The sequence below is a fragment of the Nannospalax galili genome, unplaced genomic scaffold (genome assembly GCF_000622305.1).
Source record: "Nannospalax galili isolate Female #2095 unplaced genomic scaffold, S.galili_v1.0 scaffold847, whole genome shotgun sequence".
Classification (NCBI taxonomy): Eukaryota; Metazoa; Chordata; class Mammalia; order Rodentia; family Spalacidae; genus Nannospalax; species Nannospalax galili.
Window position 1 is genome coordinate 671,577 of NW_008356498.1, and position 7,311 is coordinate 678,887.

The following is a 7,311-nucleotide window of genomic DNA, read 5'->3' on the forward strand; positions in this document are numbered from 1 at the left end:
TAGTGTGATGGGGACCGGGTGGGAGCTGAGACATTCACTGAGAAGGCCACTGTGCCATGTCCATTCTGTCTGTGACTTACTGTGGAGGAACTAGCCAGCAGTTTAGCCTGTCTGATTTTCATAGATGGCAGTACCCAAAATTACACTGAGATCTCAGCATTCCTGTCTATCCTTGGGCCAGGGACCGTAACCCCTTCTTGTGGTATGATTCCCCTGCCTTCCCCGCCCCCCATCTTTGACTAGATTCATAATTCCTATTCTCTGATTAGTTTCCTTCCTGGCGAGAGAGCATATGACATCATCACATGATCCTTTACTGGGCGTATAGAGCCACTTGGCTGACTGAAATTTCATGTGCTGATAAGAACACAGGTCCTAGCTTTCAGTTTCATTATGTACCAGTGATAGAAAATATATATCTACATTTTTACACAGACAACATTCTCTTCCCCTTGTTCTTGGTGTCCTAAAACATTCCAACACAGGGAAGAGACATGGCAGGGACTGGTAATAAGGACATAAAGTCCAAATCTATGCAACACAGGCACTTATTGGTCTCCATGCCCCAGCGTCCAGTGAAATGAGACCAGCTGATACGAGGCCAGAGCTGGGCTGGAAAACATGTGGTGGCAGCCTCAAGATGGGACTGGAGAGTTTGTGGGAAGATAGTATCCTGCTGGGTAAGAGTGTCCTTGTAGAGTGAAATTCATTGTACTGCAGACAGACTCCCTGCAACCTGGGTCGTTCTACCCTGAATAACATCTAATTATAAATGTCCATAGTTACTTTGAGAGATAATAATGATTCCCCCAAACCCTCTAAACCATCACAAGGACTTTAGGAAGCACGTGGAAGGGAAGAGCAAAACAAAACCACACAATTACCATATTCAAGCAAATAATCAGAGTCGAAATTGGCTACCCAGGCGTATTATCTCTCTGTAATTATCATCTTAAATGATGAAAAACTCAGAATGAATGGTACGTTCTCCACCCCTGTGCTGCACAGAGTGCTCCCTTTCCCAACTCCAGGAACTAAGGACCCAATTATTTGTGCTTAATGATTCAGTCCCATCTCCTTGGAACAAATCCCATTTGTTGCTGTAAATGGGGGCCACACTTCTCTTGGAAAGTGCAGTTGTTAAAAATAAAACCCTCATTCTCCGTCTCCATTTACTCTCTAGTATGAAGGATAACTATAATTTAGAACAGTCCAATTAGTGGCAGCAGCTCAGGCTCCTTTGATCCCCAAATCCAGCAGGAGCACCTCTTTTTTGCCTTGAGGTCAGTCTCAGAAAAGTCAAATTCAGACATACACACCAAATCATTTTGGGCTCAGTAGAACTTTATCTGCCATAGACCTTGCTGTATATTTCTGAATGGAGTTTACATCCGAATGATAAGATGGCCTTCTCAGAGGATTCTGAGTTTGTATTTGGCAGAAAGTGATAAATGGCTTATTTTAATCAACACTTCCCTTGCTGATAGAGAGGAGGGTGGGCACCTGACATGGATGAAGCATTGTACCAAGAAGGGGTTTACAGAAAAGATACAACATGCTCTCATGCTCAAGTTGCTCACAGTAAGCATAGAGAGGTGGATTCATAAACAATCAGGTTCAGAGAAATCATACAGCAGAGCTATGCAGCTCTAGTTGAGGGGTCAGCGGTCAGTGTGGAACAGCTAAGGCTGACTTCTGAGACAGCTGCAGTGTGTGGGCCTTCCTAGGTCCAGCGCTAGAATATTAGGTCTGGCTTTCAAAAGAGAAAGAATGGAATTCATGTGATTTGAAATAATAATTGGGAGATTACCTGGGAGAAGGGAAGGGCAAAGAGACTCACGCAAGATGTGGGAGAATTGGGGAGGGAGAGTGAAAGACACTTACCACCGAGTTTGATAGCCTAAGTTCAATTCTGGACTCACATGGTAGAAAGAGAGAACTGATTCCCACAAGCTGTTCTCTGATCTCCATGTATGTGCCCTGTCATGAACACACACACACACTTACACACACACACACTCTGTGTGTGTGTGTGTGTGTGTGTGTGTGTGTGTGTGTGTATCAATATTCAGTTTCTTTCCCAATGGGATACTATACATCCCTGTCTCATTGAATTTGGGCGTAGCCTTGTAATTACCAAAGGAATGTGAAGGAGACTGAAGTCTGTCCTTCAGGGTAAAATATAGATGACTTGTGACCATCAATATCCCTTTTCACTTCCCTGGATTTTGGTAATAATGAAGCCCAAACTGTGGCTGATTATTTATCTCAATACAGTGAATACTCAGCCAATGTTTTCTGAATCAAGTTGCCTGTGAGTTAGTGGAGAGACAAATTCAAATTTGATAGACTAAGTTCAATTCTGGACTCACATGGTAGAAAGAGAGAACTGATTCCCACAAGCTGTTCTCTGATCTCCATGTATGTGCCCTGTCATGAACACACACACACACTTTGTGTGTGTGTGTGTGTGTGTGTGTGTATGTGTGGCCTTCATAGCAGAGGAATCTTTAGAGTGTGTGCAGGAGTTAGAATCTGTGGGAAGGAGGGAACAATGGTTTCAAGACACTGGCTCACTCAGAGAGGAAAGACAGGAATCCTGGGCTGGAAGAGTAAAAAGGAGACCCATGACAGCGACCATGGACCTCTACTCCCTCTTGATTTCTTCTCCTCTTTTTTGATTATCATTGTTACATACACATACAGGCATCCATTTATAAACATGCCTCCATTGATTACCCTAGGTGTTTCTTAATCCAATAAGCTGACAAGCACAAGTTAATCTTCTCACTAGGTCAGGACAGACGATCCAGATTTGACCCCTGTGCTTGAGGCACACAGTCCTACTGGGGGTGAACAGACAAGGACCGTGAAGAACAGATGTAATTTGCTGAATGCCATTAGGGAGGAAAGAATAGGCTACTGGATAGCATAACAGTGTTCTCACCCTGGCTTGGTGATAGAGCCAGAGGTACAAACTCCCCTTCACAGATAGAGATACCAAGGCTCATCTGACTCCCACATTTGAGCTCATTCTGCTGTGCAAGATGGCAGCCCAAAATGCCAGCAGCCGAGGCAGGGGATGTTCCACGCTGTAGAATCTCCCACTGGCTCTCAGACCATGGAGATGCAGAGTCACCTCTTTCTCCCTTGATGCCCTCTCTGCCAGGGAGGAGGGGGAGGTGGTGTTTCAGGGATTCTGTGTACTGCAGTGCCCGGGCCTTGGTGTCTTTCTCTCTTCCGTCTCTCTTTGCCCCTGACATGCTGCCAGGCAGTTGCTTAGCAACCTCTCCAGAAAGACTGTGCATCCTGGCATAAATTGCTGTTATGCTTGGGAGAGATTTCTCTCTCCTCTCTTTCCTACGTTTTAAGCAAAGAAGCACCCTAAAATAGGACATTTTCCCTTCATTCTTCTCTGCCCCCCCCACAACCATTTTTTGACAGACAACTGTGTAAATGTTGAAATCTGTGTTGTCTGTCAGAAACAGTCAATCTGAAAACTTCACTGAAGAGAATGTATATTTAGTAACAAGCGACAAAGAGAGGAAGACATTGAGATGTCAATTATTCTAGTGAGTTAATACAAAAGCTAGGAGTTTAAATCAAATACTGCAGGGAAATGAGAAGGTGGGGAATTCTGGCTGGGCACAGATCCCTGTATTTTAAACAGTGTGGGGATGGCTTTGTTTAACTCCATCTGTTGCTAAGGATGTCCACAGTGTCAGCCTAACCCTGAGAATGTGTGAGTGTATTCCTGCTGCTTAGTGAATGCAAACTCCGGGTTCCTGCAGGACATGCAAGCAAAGGTCGTGCATATGAGCTTCAGGTTGGTGGATTTTCGTATTTGGATGTTGGGATGGGTGTGCCATTTGTTAAAATTTGGAAAATTTCTGAGTGAGTTAGTAGATAGGTTCAACCCCAGCCCCAAACTCCCAGAGATCCCTTAGGATCTTCCTTCTGCCCCACTCCGCACCCTCCCTACTGCCATCCCAGCCTGGGGACCCAGTGTCTGCTGCACTCCCCATCCTCCCTGTCCCCACCCACCATACCCTGGAGACTCAGTGCCCTATTCCATTGTTTTTCCACATGCTCAGCACCAGAGAAAGCTGCTTGTAAAATTTGCCCAGTGCCCTCTGTATAACCCTTGGTGGTAGTTCTCAACTTGGGAAAATTTTGTCCCTAGGGACATGTGGAAAGGTCCATAACTGAGAGGTGAGGGCTTTGCTGGCACCAGTGGTTCAAGGCCAGGATTGCTGCCCCACATTGTGATATGTCCAGGTGATATCTTCATAACAGAGAGTGATCCTCAAATAGCAGCAGCAGCACTGAGGGTACGAATCCCATTCTGTAGTATCAGATGGAAAGAATGCACTGAATTACTTCTGCACCTCCGCACCAATACTAGCCATCAGATCATTTGGATAAACGGCTGAATAAAAGATGAACACACCTGAGTTTTGAGCTGATATATTTTTCTTCATCATTAAAACTGAACACTCTCTAGCAGTTGAGTTAGTATACATCAAGAGACTTTTCCTGAGAAAACTACGCACCCCACACAGGGCAGAGACCAATGAAAGAACAAAGAAACAGTCCCACTCAGTATGGTAGACTCATAAATGTATTGATTTATATGGCCTTACTTATAGGAGCACAGGTGAGGGACTACTTATAGTTGCATCACTGAACAATCTGTCCTAGCGTGGGAGATGACTTCATGAAGGGAGAGTTCACCCTTTAGTTCACCTCCTACCTCCTACACACTCTAGCACCTTCCAAAGTCACATATAGCTGGGAGGCAGGAAGTATTAATGGTGAGGGTCTTGTGATATCCCTGAGCCCCTTCTAATTCCTTCTAATATATAATATGTGGACATCAGCATATCATTTCATAGTGTTTGTTATGCATCTCAGCTAGGAATCAGGTGTGGCATGAGATGATTAATTGTAATTCATGTGTTATTCTCTTTGAACAGACTGGGAACAAGGGTCTGATCTAGTCTCTTGGGCACAGCTGGTCTACAGTTTACTGATGTTAGTAGTTGGGTCTGTATCTTTTGGGTGGGCTTTCTGGTTACCAGTGTCCTCCTTGTTCTCACTCACCTTGCTGGTGGTGCAACAGACAGCTGGGTCCTCATCCTGTGCCTTCAGAATGAGCACAACAGCCCCATGAGCACCAACATGTCCATATGTCCTGAACAGCAAGTTGGTTTGTGTCATAGATGTGCTATGTTAGATACATAGGTTGACGTATTTGTGTCCTTACACAATGCCAGAATTTATTGAATAACAATAAATTCACAAACTAAATTGGTTTTGTTGAGTTGCCCTCATTTCCCTTGATAGCTGGCTGATAGAAACACAACTTCCCTGTTCATCTTAATTACTAATATTAAGTCTCATATCACAGATTACACAGCGCACAGTTGATATATCTCTATCTATCTATGTCTGTATCTATGTCATCTATATCTGTCTTTTTGGCTAACCAGGTTACAGACAGTCCAGAGTATTAAAGAGGCTGTAACAGAGTTCAATGTGTCCCAAAGAGGTCTAACTGGAGACAAGCATAAAGCCAACGGGTAGATGGATGGATGGCTGGTCCAGACGGATGAAAGAGCAGATGGGTGGACAGCAATTCCAGGATACCTCATCAATAGCAGAAATTATGCTGAGATGAACTGTCTGGTATGATCTGAAGTTCTCTGCCTGTTAGTCTCTTGATGTACACAGTGGGTGGTCAGACCACAGGTCCTGGGGGTGGGGTCATTGCTATCACAGTATTAGGTGTCCTCCTCTTTATGGGGCCCAGGTGAGGGTATTGTACCATTTCCTCACTCTGATGTGTTTGAAAACTTCTCAGGCCTGGCTTCCTTGACATGATTTTAATATGTTCCCAGACTTATATGGTCTCATTTTTCTTTGATAAAGGTAAAGGGTGGCACACTCTTTTACTTAGGATCCATCTGTACCTCTGAGTGGTTCTGGACAGATCACGTTAAGTGCCCACCAAGGTGTAGAGTCATCCTGTTTCTGTGTTTGCACTAAAAATGGAGTGTTGTAGGGTAAGACAGCCTGGAAAACAACTGTTCAATACAATATGGAGTAGCTTAGAGCAGGGCATAGCCTGATCTCAACAAACTGTGTCTCCCAATAGGATAAATCCATGACATAACTCCCAGTACTGGTAACTGTGACTGTAGTAGGAAATGGGGACTTTACAAAAACAATTAAGCTTAGAATCTCATGATGAGATTATCCTAGATTAAAGGCTGAAATCCAGTGACCATGTGTCTTCATTAGCAAAGGCAAAGGGGTATTTGGAGCATGGAGACAGTGGAGAAGGCAATAAGTCTACAGAAGCAGAGACTGGAGAGTCACTCCTGCAAACGAAGGAGCGCCAAGCAGGAGACAGGGGTGGCATAGATTCTCCCTGTGAAGTTCAACCGTGTGTCACCATGAATGGGCCACTGCGTGCCCAGATTTTTAGTAACGTTTCTATTGTTGTGATAAAACACCAGGACCAGGGCAACTTACAGAAGAAAGAGTTTATTTCGGCTTATGCTTCCAGAAGGATGGGCCCGTTATGGCCGAGAGGCATGGCAGCAGGCAGAGTGGCAAGAACCAAACTGAGACCGCACATCTCCCTTCCATGTCTGTCTATCTATCTATCTATCTATCTATCTATCTATCTATCTATCTATCTATCATCTATCTATCTATCTATCAATCAATCAATCATCTATCTATCTATCTATCTATCTATCATCTACCTATCTATCTATCTACCTATTATCTGTCTATCATCTATCTACCTATTATCTATCTATCATCTATCTATCTACCTATCTATCATCTACCTATTATCTATCTATCTATCTATGATCTATCTATCATCTACCTATCATCTATCTGTCTATCATCTATCTATCTATCTGTCTATCTATCTATCATCTGTCTATCTATCATCTATCATCTATCTAGCTATCTATCTATCTACTATCTATCTATATATCTATCATCTATCTATCTATTATCTATCTATAATCTATCATCTATTATATATCTATCATCTATTTATCTTCTGTCATCATCTATCTATCACTAATCAATCTTCCTACCTAGCTATGTAGTTATCATCCTATTATTCTGTCATCTACCTACCATCTATCAATATATCATCAGTGTGTCTACGTATCAATATATCATCAGTGTGTCTACGTGTATATCTGCCTATTATCTATTTCTATCTATCATATATCTATCATCTATCTATCATCTATCTATCTATCTATCATCTATCTATCATCT

At 43.1% G+C, this 7,311-nt stretch overlaps 1 pseudogene; it reads left to right on the forward strand.

The window, feature by feature from the left end:
* The first annotated feature begins 6,599 nt into the window (after positions 1-6,599).
* The window catches only part of LOC115067883, a 1,605-nt pseudogene continuing 893 nt past the window's right edge, over positions 6,600-7,311 (forward strand).